The following is a 15,010-nucleotide window of genomic DNA, read 5'->3' as shown; positions in this document are numbered from 1 at the left end:
TCTATGTAGATAGTATTATTTTTGAATGATGAACTAAATGCTTTCTTAAGATTACCAAATAATGTTGAGCAAGACGTATATAAATTATATTTTCATTGTTGAAATTCAAAGACATAATCGCCATAAAAGACTTTAGAAAAAAGTGTATCCTTGTAACCCCAGTATTTGTACACACTGGCATCAATCTTTAAATCAAAATGATTTATAAAATGTAAGACTCGGCTTTCACTAATGGTTTTTTAAACCCTGCGCATAGCCATTTTGTTTTGATTTACTACGATTAACCCCATTTCTGCCTTTTGTGTCCATGTGGGCTCTCTCAAGAGCACACACAGGTTCTTCAGTGTGCATGGCATCCAGTATTGACTGGGCATGGATCTTCTAAACATATCAATTTACATCCTGATTTGTGTGAGACTATGAGAGTAAAAATGTGCTGGTCTGTCTCATTTTGATAACTTCCAACATTTTAAGCAATGCGTGAATGCTGAATGGAGTGGTAGGGTTGCCCTGTGTGTTTACATACATTTGAAGATCTCAGACTATTCCTGAGAACCTATCTGGAATGACGTCATCTGGAGAGTAAGATACTATCCTAAATATCCATGCTGTGGGCCTGTGTTGCTTCTTCAAATCACCTTAACGCCTTAACTGCTGAAGGTTTTCGCTCCCAGCACTGATCCCTTTTCTGGACATTTCGGTATGTCGCATTCAATCACTTGTAACTTGTGATATCCTGGCCAAATGTTAACCCTTTTCTTCGCACATGTAGGCAGTGTGAAAAACCTGAGGGTATTCTCTTATTCAGGTGGCCTGGGATGGGCTGTCGCTCTCAGTTCCCAATCCTGGGGGTTGACGAGCAAGGGAGAATCACCTGGGGAGGAGAGCCCAGGGTTATGCTTGCGGGAATATCCAATGTGAGACGCGGTATAACACCGAACTGGAAAGTGAGGAGGACAAAGTCCCTGGGGTTTTCCTTGATTATGGTACATCTACGTCTCATCCTTCCAATGAAGATCCCTTATTCAAGTTCTGTCACCTCTACTAATCTGGCATATCACCGAGGAGCCAAAACCTTGTTACTCTCGAGAACCACAATTCCCAGAATCCCTGTCCCCCAGATGTTTGCTACCCAAATATTCCCAGTCATTCTCCTTCCCATCCCTTTGATTATTTCCTGAACTCTTAATCTGCTCAGACAACACACTGCAATTCCCACACTTGCCCCTGTTCAGATCACGAAAAAAACTCTAGTCATTTTCGTTTGTTTCACAAACCCTATCAATCTCACCCCTCCTGAGTTGACCAAAATCCCTAGGACGAAGGATATCATTCCTCATGTAACCCCAACCCTACCAATGCAAACACTTTTGTGCACTATGATAAAAAATGGACTAATGTTACCTGACATGTCCCAACCCAAGGGTCAGCCAAAGTCAGGCAACTAACCCGAATCACACACCCGATGGACCTTTGCTTTCGCCACAGGGAAAAAAGTTGGAGCAAAAGAGCACAGGGAGAGCAAGGCAGACCGTACAACATGAGGGCTAACGCAGCACGGCAGTTCAAGAGGAGGCAAAAGACAGCGGTAGTCGAGAGGGTACCAAGGGGATAATTTACCTTACCCTTATCGATAGGGACCCGTGATATATATGGAAGATTTGTGAATACAAGACCAGGGGAAGTGAATTGTCCCCCTTATCAGTTGGGTCTGAGCCCGGCCGAGGTAGATCCAGTGGTGAAAAGTCATCACCCAAAGTTCACTGAGAAACAGGAACTGTTTAGTTGTTTTGTGGAATTTGGGTCCGAGCATGGCTGAGGGAGATCCAGGGTTGAAAATTCATCACCAAAAGTTCATTGAGAAAAGGAACTGTTTACTTGTTTTGTGGAATACAACTGGTGAGGGGTTTGCGCGGGAGACGCAGGGATGAAGCCGTCACCCAAAGAATATGTGGAACAGAATTTTGTGTTTGTTTGTTGAAGGCATCAGGCCCTCGAGGGCAAAATACTATCATTGAACGGAGACTTAACCGTCGAAGAACCTGATAACTGATATGGAACTGTTGGCTCGTGCTGAGAAGGCTCGAGTGTGTGCTGTGCTCCAAGGTCCCACCTTGTTCCATGCTAAAAATCTGGGGATCGGAGACCCCTGGCAATCACATCCTGACTTATTGTTTATTAACACATTTTCTTTATTTGGAAACCCTATCCCACACTCATTATGTAATTAGTTGTAAGAATTTGGCAATATTTTTTTTTTAGTATAGGCCCTTTTACTTTGACAAGACACCACAAGGACTGCCTTATTTTTCATTTGATGGTCGACGCATGCTCCCATCTTAGATTTAGGTTTAGTTTAGGCGTTTTTCCACCCTGCATTTACAGTTTAATAAACACGCTTGAAGAACTGTGATCACTTGTGTCTTTCTTTACTGTTGCTGCCATGAGTTCCTTAGAGCGGTTATAACACCAGCAAGGATTAGTTGTTTGCTGTAAGGGGGACAGGAGAGGGGGGGGAGAGAAAGTATCAAAAAAGTGACCACATTTTGTGTTTTTTCAGAAAATGTCAATAAAATTATGTGCAAAGAAGCCTGTGAATTTTTTGTTGTAACAACTAGGAACAAATGGTTTGCAGTTCTGAATTTGCCATTTTCAAAGCTTTCAAGAACAGGTTGAGTGGAAACAAAAAAAAAACATGTTTTTCATAAGGTAACGATCAGTTTTGTGATTGGTAGGCGATTTTCCCTTTTTTTTAATAGGACATGGTCAGACGGAATTGAAGAGGAGGGTAAGAACACTCAAATGGAATACAGAAATACATACATTTCCAAAAAGTAGACAATTCCAAGTTCATTTGAGTGGGTCAGGTAACAACTATGTACCTAAAATTCCCATAGTTTAGGAAAAAATGCAAAAGTGGCAGAAAAGAAACGATGTGCTGGACATGTTTGCACTTGTAAGGTAATGGCTTCTGTGAATATTGAGAAAAGCAATGCACCGCTACATTCCCCCGACTCTTCTAGTTTTTCAAAATAAGGAAAACAAATGTGGTCAAGAATGTGTGAGAAACCAGAAGGTGTCTCACCCGCTAGTCCCCGGGGATCTCTCTCTCAGGTGGCCAGGGCACGGCCATCACCCATGGATCCAGACCAGGGGGGTGGGCCAGTGTGGGAGAATCACCTGGGTGAGGGGAGTGGGAGTGGGACACCGGTTTGCGAGATGCAGTATCCCTCTCCTGTAACACCTGTAGCCCATTCTACAAGGTAGGATACGTGGTAACTTTACCGCCCCCACCTTCCTTTCCCTTCTCCAACACTTTCACAAGGGCAGCCCACTCTGGGAGAAAACAGACTCATACCCAAGCAGTGTACCTGACATGTCTCGCTACTATGGCCAGGTGAAGCTAGGCAATTACTGACAATCACTCCCACCTGACTGCCATTAAACTTCCCCACACAGATAAGAGGTGGAGCACGAGAGCACACTCTGAGCGAGGCAAAACACACGAAGGAACAGCATTATATTGTATTATTTATTTATAGCCCGCTTGCTTGACTGATATATTGATTATCTTGGAAGCTAGAATCTACAAAAGACTGTCAACTTTCTGAAACTAGGGAATGATAAAGGCAATTGTTTTCAATTGTGTACGCCACAGATTGAATCTAAAAAGTTTGTGCACAGAAGCAGATATTTCAAGGGTGACTTCAGAATGGCCAGACATAGGCAAGTGATGTCAAGCCTATGATGTTGTATGTGAACACATTACTGGAGGGGGAACATGATTCCCTAATTATCATTTGGACTCATTGTGTTGCCAGTTGTGCAGAGGATGAGAGTTAAACATTTCACCCCAACTAGAAGACAGAACTGCCTCTTGTGCAATATTTCATATTGCCTTACCTCATATTGTAAATTAGGTATGGCAAGAGCTTGAGAGGGCCATATCTCAGAGGGGGCTTGGAAAATGGTGGGTGAATTTACATGAGAGGTAGACTTGTGCACATCCCACAATACCGAGTTATTAGGGCTCTGTATGCCAGAATGTAGAGGTTGCCAACTTAATACATTGGCTGTCCAAATATGAGGTTATCGTCCACCAATGACCACGTGAGAAGCCCTTACACCAGTACACTCTATGAACAAGCATCTTCTACTTGTGGAAACTACAGAGGACTCACAAAACAATTGAAATAATTAGAGCCAGCACATTTATGTTGCATTACTTTATTATGATGTATTTTAAACAGAGTATTTTGTGTAGAGTGGACACTATTGCACAATATTTCGATGCATTTAAATTAATTAATTCATTATGCTTTTTTATACATTTGGCTGATATTCGTTTAATGTATTATAAAGAAAGGAAATGGTGGTAGTAGGAAGCGTCACATAAACTTGACATAAATGATATAATGTAATATATGATTCTAATAAAACATGGCTTCATAAGCATTCGAGATCTGGCATGCATGTTCCAACATTTCACATAAAGGCAACTAGGCACAAATCCCAAAGTTTAATTAGGTATGGAAATGTTACACAACATGATCCAACATGAGAAAATCTGCTTAAACCTTCAATTTGACTGAGCGTCAATCTGAACACAGAGAATTAACAAAAAAAACAAGACACAGCCCAAATTAATTTGGAAACCTCTACAACTCACAGATCCTGGTATTTAATTAACTTAGAAAAAAACTCTTCGCCATAAGGTCCTTCTAATTGTTCCGCCGTCTCCAAGGTAAGCGATATCACTGAACTGCCATCGCCATGAAATTGGACGACCCCTTTTGGTTTAGCATCAATTTCTTTAATTTATTGTCTTGTTTGGGTTGCTATTTACCCACATGCCAATTATGAGAGCTGATTAGCATGAAAATTCCTTTTTTTATAAGCACATTAATTGCCTGCAATTAATTGCTTCCATCAACACATCCCAGCAATCAACTGCTTCTGACTGAAGAAAACAGATGATGCCAAAGATGTATTCAGTAGAAACCAAAACGTGCAATGGAATAAAAATGTTTAAGGTTCAAATGAATTAGAAAATGCATGAAAGATCAGGACAAAGATCCTCCCTTTGGCAAGCTTGATTCTGGGACTGTCCGGCATGCATGAACTCATCAGCTTCATTGTGCAGCTCAGGGCGCTTCATCTTCTTGCAGTTGCAGCTTGACTTGGGGTAGGTCAGGCATGTTTGCATGAATTATTTTACTGTTTAGGTGATGACAAATATTCCTTGTTAGATGACACTCCTGAGGGCCTACCGTCTAATTGTCTTGTTAAATAAACATTACTTTCTGCCTCTATATTCATCATTATAATTACTTTAGTCATTCAATGTCCAACTTCATTTTGACAAAAATTGCGATAAAGTGGCAGTTTTATTTTTTTTAATTGCAGCCGCTGTAAGGATCATGCGCGGGTCTTTTCGCTGCGAGTATCTACACACAATGCAAATAACCCTACCAAGTTTAGCAACGGTATTGACTTCAAAGCTTTCAACTTGGACTTTGTTATTCTGCCAAAACAAGTGGCAGGATTTCTCGTCGGACAGGGAGTTCAGTTATACACATCAACCCCAAACAACTTTCATATTTAGTTGAACGAAAACCAGAAAGCAGTAGCACCTTAAAAGGTAAACAAGCATTGTCACAGTCAATACGTTTGCCTGTCATTTACCAAGCACTCCCTCAAATGCTCCAATAAACTACATCCCATGACTAATGAAAGTGAAAGCTTTTCTTTAAACGTCATAACAATCAATAAAGTATTTTACAGATAACAGGCAGCATACCCTCCAGACAACAAAGTAGTACAGAACACCATTCTGACAAGCCTCGGATAACTAGGACTCTTTCCATCAATATGACAGCTGAGGCAACACATTGCAACTTGGGTACACACAAAGGGCCTGATGTGCACTCTAGAAAGCCAGGAGATTCAGGACCATAGCAGTCTGCGCGTAACTCAGATTTATAACTGATTCACACACACTATATATATAATCGAGCAATTCTGAGGTTAGAGAAGCTGAATTGTGTTCTGTGGCATGCAGATAGAGTGTATGTATTATACATGTTACCTTAATAGCCAGTAGTATCTGAAACTGCTAGGATGACACCTGTAGTCAGGGCCGGAACAGTTGCACTGTCTCGTTGATCACTATACCACGCTTGCGAGCAAGATAGCATTTTTCAAGGGCCGAATTCATGATGTCGTTTTTTAAAATGGATCCCCTTGGTGGGTTTATGAGGGTGATTATCTTGTTATTTATAGAAAAACACAGATAGAAAAGGGTCCAAAATAATGGACTGAAAGGTGAAAGACACCTTTCATCCTGCAAGTGCTGTTCAACATACCGAGGTTCGAGGTGCCCCCTTGCCCAGAGCCTCATTGAAATTGCAACAGACTGCTCCCTAACCCAGCTTCCAGCAGTACCCAGGACTCTGATGTGGCCACAGCCTGATTTTTTCCAGCAGGTCTTGTGAGCGGGAAGAGTGAGGAGGAAGACAACAAATGATCCCCTCGGCTGCTGTCCTTTTATCTGCAGCATAGTTCATCATACAAAAGCCGGGGCTAGAAAACTGTGGAATCCACTGCTGGATCTCTGGCTATCCGCTCCATACAGCCAGCAGGCCGCCAATGTCACTGATGCACACGGTCTGGTCTGACATATAATGCAACAAGCCCTTATATCCCATAACTATTTATCCCATAAAGTGTCAAGCCTGACCCAAGAACGATGGCTAGGAACAGGTACCTGATTTTTATTTTTATTAAAAATAACAAGGAAATACAGGTGGTCCACTAATGTCTAATGCTGTGAAGTCGCCCATATAACTACAAATAACTTCTACTATAATGATAATATACACACTTCAGCCTCCTACTATTTTCTCAGTAACATTTTCATTTAACAAACAACAACCAATCCACTTGACCTCTTTTCTCTCCGACCGACCCTCCCAGGTCCAACTTGGGTCCTTCTTCTCCTCTATCTCACTCTCTACCTGTGGTGTCCCCCCAGGGGTCTAACCTTTCTCTCTGGCTGTTCAACCAATATTATAATTCTTATAGTGTATTATAAAGAAGGGAAATGGTGGTAGTAGGAAGCATCACATAAACGTGACATAAATAATATAAAGTAATATATGGTTCTAATAAAACATGGCTTCATAAGCATTCAAGATCTGCCATGTATGTTCCAACATTTCACATACAGGCAACTAAGTACCTCTCGCCCACCGCATTGCTGTTCTCTGCTCCAACTTTCAGTGCTATGCGGATGACACTCAGCTCGCTTTCAGGCTTCCCGTCTGCCGCCTCTTCTCCCTCTCTTATCCCGGATTGTTGGTCTGCAATCCAGGAGTGGTGTGCCGCTAATGATCTCTGCCTTAACGCCAGTAAGATGGAGATCTCCCTCATTGGTACACCTGCACCTTCCTTTCCTGTCATTCTCTGGCTGCCCACTCTGGGCCCACTTCCTGCTCCAACCTCTGAGGCTAAGAACCTCAGGGTCATCTTCAACTCCACACTCTCCTTCTCTCCTCAAATCTCTGACGTCTCTAAGAAGTCAAACTACCAGCTTCACCTCCTCAGAGGTATTCTTCCTTTCCTCACCTTCCTCCAGCAGCTCACTGTCTCCAGAGCTCTGGTTCTCTCTAGGCTGGACTGCTGTCATGATTCCTGCCCTTCATGTCCCCAGCCCTCTAAGATGTCAGGCTGGAGCCAGGCCACAATCACCTACATGGCCCTCAAGGGCCTCTCCATCCCGCCAAAGAACCAATTGGAGTCAGACTTGGCGCGTGTGGCACCAGACTCACTCACTCCCAAAGGATAACATTGGGGATTGGACTTGTAGTGCATTGATGAGGATAAGATAGATGCCCCCACATATTTTGGTCCCCAGAACTGCATGTGCAGTCTAGTCTTTTGGGTGTGGTTCAGCCCAGAGAAACCTGGGATACCCAGAGACTATTTAAGCAACGCCCAGGCTGAGAAACATGCTTTGCGTTTTCTGCACCTGCAGCGTGACACTCACTGTGTTCGGATCGTTCTCCAGTAGGCCTGCATCTTTCTTCTCTGCTCAGCTCCTGCAAGAACAAGAACACCGTTAGGAACAGCCTTACCTTGCGGCGCTTCTGCCCATCATTCATCGCTCCTTCTGTTCTGCGGGCATCTTCGGCAGTGTCATTCCCATCCCGGCACAGCGCTTCCTAAGGAAGAGGGAAAAGAACAGAAAAAAGGCATTAGTAAGCATTCAGCAAATCTTTGCTTATTTTTAAAGACTGTACGAGCTTCAAACGCTTACCTGAATCCCAGCCACTCTGGGGGAACTCTGTCTACAGAACTTCTCATCCATCTGCAAGAGGGAAAAGACACTCCAGGTTAGCGTGGAAACATTTAGAGGCGCCGCATACCGCGCTTACTGACCGCATTTCTTCTTCATAACCGGCATCCATGCTGAAAACATTGCGGCACCTAAAAGACACAGAAAAATAACTCAGTTCAATACAAATACGAAAGGGTCGCTTCGCGCATCGCGCGCTCACTTACCTTCAGCACTACTCATCTCAGCAGCATGTCGCCATCCCCGGACGCTGGCCATCATCGAAGGAAGGAAAGGAACGAAGTTAGACAACTGTTCAAAAGACTCATTATACTTACCTGTCGGACTCTTGCCAGTGAAGTAACTAGGCAGCAACGAGCCCACATCAATCAATGCACCCCTGCGCTGAAAGCAGGACGGAGAGCACACTTTCCAAGAAAACAAGGCCCAGTCTCCAGTCGAGTAGACTCCAGGGAAGGGTTCGAGGTCGTAAGAGGTCAGTACAGGCTGAGTGACGTCCCCGTGGATACCAGTTGAGCGTTACAACTACTGCAACAGCCTTTTTCTAAATGTGCCTGCCTCTACGCTCCATCCTCCACAACTTATCCAGAACAGGACTGCGAGACTTGTCCTTGGCCTCAAGCCCAGACATTGTATCTCTCCACCCAGGAAATCTCTCCATTGGCTCCCAGTAGCAGCAAAGATCAAGTTCAAGACCCTCTGCCTTGTCCACAAGGCCTTCTGGGGCCTGGGACCACAATACCTCCAACTCTCTCTTCGGAAATATCTTCCAACTCAAGCTCTTTGCTCCTCCACCTCCAGATTTCTTTTCTCGTCTGGCACCTCCCTCTGGAACAGCCTTCCTGCCTCTCTGAAACTTGAGCAGAACAATCTCCGGTTGGGGAAGCACCTCCTCTTTGCCTCTGCCTTCTCTCTTCCTCTCCCCTGCTGATCTCTTGTCTGACACTGCACTGGTCACCTGGCTAACCTCTGAACTTGGGCCCAAGTCCCTGCCCGCCCAGTTGCACTCCCGCACTGCCTCCTGGCATTCTATGCACTTGTGGTCTTTATCTGCAACCATACAGTGCCCTTACCTGCACGTATTGACACCTATTGTCTATTGTCTGCACTTTTAACACTTGCACTTGCCACCTGTTTGCTACACTACTTGTTTGTGATTCTGTGTCTGGCACTTGCCCGTCCCCTCCACCGGCGCTTCTCCCGCCCCCTTTCAAACCTGCATTTGCACGATCTCAATGTCCCTAGGCCTAGTAAAATCGTTGCTCTTGTCCTCCCTCTGTTTCCCCCCCTTGCCTCGTTGCGCCTTGAAACACTTGTGTAGGGGTGAGTTATAAATGCCATATTACATCATATGATATATCATATCATCCTTGCACGATGCTTCATACACAGAAAAACATGTATGAATGACTAAACAATGGGTGCAGATAGTTTACTAAATAGACACAGACATTGACGTGAATTACTAGACAATGGGTGCAGATAGTTTACTAAATAGACACAGACATTGACGTTTTCACAAAAATCAAAAGGTGAAGCTTTTCTCAGAATAAAGTTTTAAAAAAAAGAATTCTTAGCTTCCTCTTAAACCATAAGCACATATTGGCATCAGAGAAATATGTTTACTTTAACATAAGACTGGTTCGACAATTCCAAAGCTGATTTAAATCTAAAATGTTGGGCACTATCCGAAACAAACTATGGGTTCATAGCTTGGGCATAGACACTACTTGATTTAATCTTCTTTGATGTTGGACTGTTTGCAAATAATCGTAAAGGGTTGGGTTGCTCTGGATTTCTATTGCTTTTGGAATGCTGGGACAGCAATGCCCGACTCTCTCAAAAGTTCCATATTCACCCTCACAACACCCTAATTCCATGTGCTCACTAATGAATAGATTTCAATTACTTTTTTTGACTAAGATCAGACATCAATCCAAAGACTTGTCATTCCACAATTACATTTTAGATGTGTAATGCTTCAAGGAGATCTCAAATGCAGAAGAGTCTGATGAAAAACCCAACAATGGTGCCCAGGGTTTCAATTTTAATTATAAATCGCAAAGCACATAAACCATGCACTATATTCCCTCTTTCAGTGTTATAGTTTGGAAACTGTGTTCCAGAAAATTCTTTCTGGGATTTAATAAAATCTCAGGAAAATTGTCCAAATAATCTGGGGCTTGGTTACTCATTTTTTTCTGTCTTTCAAAGGGCCAGAACAGAATGGAACACTAAATTGTGTCTGGCTGCTCTAATAGGCAGGCATCTCCCTTCAGTGAGTGCACCTGCTCCAAAATCCCTCTCAGGTAAACTGCCCCTGCTTTGAGAATAGCAGCGGCTTTTGGTTCAGTCAGGATGAAGCCCTTTTAAAGATATTAACTCATCAGCTACACCCAACTGGAATTCAAATGTGCTTCTCTCTTGTCAGACGGGCTCTCTTGTTTCTCTGTTTTCATAGAAATTCCCTCCTCTTATGTATTTGAGGTATAATATGCAGCAAACTCCGCAAATGTAGCATCAATTCACACATCATTTTGGCTTGCAGAAACCCTCCCATACGTTCCCCTTCACATTCTCACACCCACCAGGTCTCTCCAGCTGTTATCCCATTGAAAGCTGATTTGTCCAATGGGGATGCTACATCTTCAAACTAGCCCGGCCATTAGGGGTGGAACCTAATAATAAAGTAGCATGTTATTTTTTCTAATAATTGCTTACATCAACATGTGATATTGGTAAAAATAACATTCATGGATTCCAAGATAGCCGCCACCCGGGGAAGTCACACAACCTCAGTGCTCTGCTCGGGCAGGATAATACAAAGGTGAAATAAGCAGCCTTTCCAAAACATGGGACCCCCAAGTTGTCCCAATAAGGTGGAAAAGAAGCACTGTGGACTGGACGTGACGTGGGCGAACATCCGACCTCGCTGCGCGGTACGCAAATCGAGAGAACGAGGAGCTGTCAGGGAGATGCCAGAGCAACGGACTGCACGGAGGCAGAGAATGGTGAGGAGCCATCCGTCGCCTCAGGGAATCGGAACAGCACAGGCAGCCCCAGTGGAGCCCGCGGAGCATCAAGACTCCACAGAGCAAAGGGAGCCACGGTCGGATCCCTCGTCCGCACTCCGAACGCTGGGAGGAACACAGAGAGGAGAGCGGGCAGAGGACGGCAAGAAGCTGCAGCTGCGCACTTAGTAGCAGCGGCCCTGGCTGAAGGAGATAGCAGCCGGGGACAAGGACTGGGGGTCCCGCGAGACCAGACCTCACCGCCTCCGCCCACCAGAAGAAGAGCGCAGTGGGGATAAGATGCTCCCTCCAACTGCCCAAAGTGGAGAACCCTCTGGGGGACCAGAACAAGGAGCATTAACCCCCGGCCCCCTTGCAATACCCCTTGGGCCCATCCACATTGAGCGTAACGAGGTGAGCTCCGGAACGGAGCACCCAGCACCACAACAACAACAAAAGTACGGAATACGCAGGGCCAGAACACTCGCCCCAAAACTAGATGGCAAGCGGCAGACAGCAGTCCACGTACGCTGAGACCCACTCAGCCCTCCCTAACCTCACATGCTGCGGGTGGGCCCAACTACGGTCATACCCAGTGAAAGGGCTGGGTCATTTAGGAGTATGGGGGCAAAAACGAGGACTGCAAGGCGACCCGGAATTTATCCAAGGGATAAGGAGGTGGTAATCAATGCAGTGGAACAGGGAAGTGGGGCAGCCTGCATTGGAGACAACCCAACTCCCCAATCACTCTGGGAAGCCAGCATTAATGAATGACTATGCATCAGGCTCCGCTATCCACAGTTTAAGGAGCAGGCTCCCAACACCACCCTGTCTTCCGCGAGAGACCCGTGCCGCAGTTAGTGGTAAAGAGGCGCCCCAACCAGCATTGAGTTCCTGCAGCCTAGGCCAGGCCCCCAACGAAACTCAGGAGGCGGCGGCTACAAGCAAGACTGATCAAAGAACAGCCAGGATTATCCAACAACCAAAAGGGCCTAGCGGAGACACAGATGCCAGGGAATAGACTCAAGAACACTCAACTAAGACCTAAATCCATATCCAAAGCACGCCCAGGGCAACTGGAGCATTGCTGGAGACAGCTCCGGTTAGAAGTACACCAGAATCTAGACTCCACATGGCAAGAAGAAACCGAGGAACACGCGGCAGCAGTCATAAATATGGCGCTCAATAAAGAAGAACTTCAAGAATGCCTTCAAAGCATAGAATGCAGGATGTTGGACGCCCTCCAAGCACAACTGAGCACTGTAGGAGAAGTTCTGCAGACCTCCTTGCAGGAAGTGAGGAAGGATATTTCAGATCTCGGAGATAGAGTAGACACCACAGAGGCGGGCCTCTTGGAGATCGCAGAAGATGCAAAACAAAACAGTATCCTCCTAGATCAGATCGCCAGAGCAACACATAACTTAGTAGTTCAGGCTGAAGACCTGGAAAACAGGTGCCGAAGATCTAACATTAGGGTAAAAGGCCTGGGAGAAACGATTGAGGATAAGGACCTGAGAGAAACAATGCAACACTGCTTCAGCAGCCTCCTCCCAGTTACACAGCCGGAAGAAGTACTCATAGACAGGGTGCACAGAGTTGGTCCTAAGAAAGGAGACCCCGCAGCGAATACAAGACACGTTCTACTGGCAATGACCTCCTTTACAATGAAAGAAGAGATACTACAAGCAGCTAGGAAGCAGCAGACAGTCTCCATCAACGGAACACAAGTCCAACTATTCCAAGACCTTGCACTCTCTACTCTCCACAAGAGAAGGTTAATGAAACCGGTAACTAAAGCACTGACAGCTAGGAGAATAACTTACAGATGGGAGTACCCCTTTGGGCTGGCCTTTATGTGCGAAGGCAAACATCAACGGATCTCCACATGCGAGGAGGGTATGAACAAATTACAAATAGAGAAAGACGAACCGACCAGCATGAACAAAGGGGAGACCCTCAACCAGAAAGGGGAAAAACTGAAACAATGGGAATGGTTGGATGGTTGGCGGTCCCCAAGAGGAGACGAGGCAGAGAATCCACCCTGAAAAGACCCAGACCGAAATGAGGATCAGATGTGAACAACCAAGTAAGACAAGATCTGATTGGGGCTAATGATGGGTCTCATGGGAAAGATTGAGAAACAAACACCCCCCCAGTTGGGGTGGGGGTGTGGCGGACACATTGGAATCGAACTTCGGGACATACTGTCACGATCCTACTCATCTGCCACCCAGCACCGCTACATGCAAACATTCACAGACTCACAAGTTAAAACCCACTGCATTTATTTACTTGTTTTACCTCTGCAGTTTTGGGACAATCTAATTGCATGTTCCATTCAGGCTTTTGGGTTAAACCAGCAGATGCATTATGGGACATGCATGCTGTCCAAAAGGCAGAGGGCTGGAGGCATACTAAATACATTTGTTTGCAGCAAGCTACTAAGAGCTGCAGAGGACTGGATTGCATTCACCTGTTTCAAGAAACTGCATGCTAGGCTGCAGAGAACTGGATAGCCCTTAATTAGAAACCACTGCTGCTGGCTACTGAAGCCAGGGCTGAGCTTAATTGAACACAGCTGCCAGAGTCTGCAATCAGCTCCACCCTGCTGGCCTGCTGGCCGGTAGGGTCTTTATAAGATCACTTTGAACAGAAGCAGTTGTCAGTCAACTGCTTCCACTGGGAGTTTGTTCTTGTACTCCTGTTACCAGTTTTTGACCTTTCTTGGAAAACCTCTTTTGGCCTTTGAATCCTGTTGCTGTTGATGCTTGCAGCTCCCTCTCCAGTCTGCTGCTGCCTTCTGCCCTGCTCCTCTGGGCTCCCGCCTGACGGCTCTGCCACACTCCGCTGCCTTCCGCCCTGTTCCTCTGAGCTTCCTGCCTGGCAGCCCTGCCGCACTCCGTTGCCTTCTGCCCTGCTCCTCTGTGCTTCCCGCCTGGTGGCCCTGTCGCACTCCGCTGCCTTCTGCCCTGCTCCTCTGGGCTCTTGTTTTGCAACCTGCCTGTTCTAGCTTCTGATATATTTCTGTCTTGCTTTTCTCTCTTCCTTGTTCAAACTCAGTCTGTTGAAGTTTTCTTGTTTGTTCCTCGCCTACGATATTTCTCGACTTCAGTCCTTAGTTCTAGTGTTCGAATCCTATCCTGTCCTGTCCTGTACCTGGTTATTTCTTTCAACACTGCTTTCTACTTGTATTACATCTTGGACCACTGTGGTGCCTCCACTTGAATCCGTTTTACAGTGTGACCCTGGGTTGGTCTCCATTCAGATCAGATAAGGGAAAGAATTCTGTTGCCTTCGCCTAGTCCGTTGAAGTCTTACCTGCCTCAGTATATGGTCTTCAGTTTTACCCTTGTACAACTGTTTCCTCAGAACGCCTAAATCATGATGCTGCTGTACGACTGTTGTTAAGAGTAATCTGCTGGTACCTATCCCAAGGGCTTTCCTTAATCCCTAGAGACCCTCATCATATTCCAGTAGACCCTTATTTCTGATCAATTCGTGTGGCACAGCGTACTTGCTTGTCTTTGCTTTTTCTCTGTCTCTTTGTTTACAGCCTGCTCTTGGTCCTGCAGTTCCTGTGAATACATGTTTCAACTAACAGCTTTGTATGTACCTTTTTTCTGTTATATGCTAGCATTGCCTC

At 45.3% G+C, this 15,010-nt stretch overlaps 1 protein-coding gene across 2 annotated transcripts in view; it reads right to left on the bottom strand.

Moving 5' to 3' along the window:
• Positions 1-15,010, bottom strand: part of CFAP20DC (CFAP20 domain containing) — a 2,832,435-nt gene that overhangs the window by 1,578,261 nt on the left and 1,239,164 nt on the right. The window lies entirely within an intron of this gene.

This window comes from Ambystoma mexicanum, chromosome 2p (genome assembly GCF_040938575.1).
Source record: "Ambystoma mexicanum isolate Mex_15411 chromosome 2p, UKY_AmexF1_1, whole genome shotgun sequence".
Taxonomy (NCBI): domain Eukaryota; kingdom Metazoa; phylum Chordata; class Amphibia; order Caudata; family Ambystomatidae; genus Ambystoma; species Ambystoma mexicanum.
Note: the sequence above shows the minus strand (reverse complement) of the source record. Positions and strands in the feature narration are given on the sequence as shown.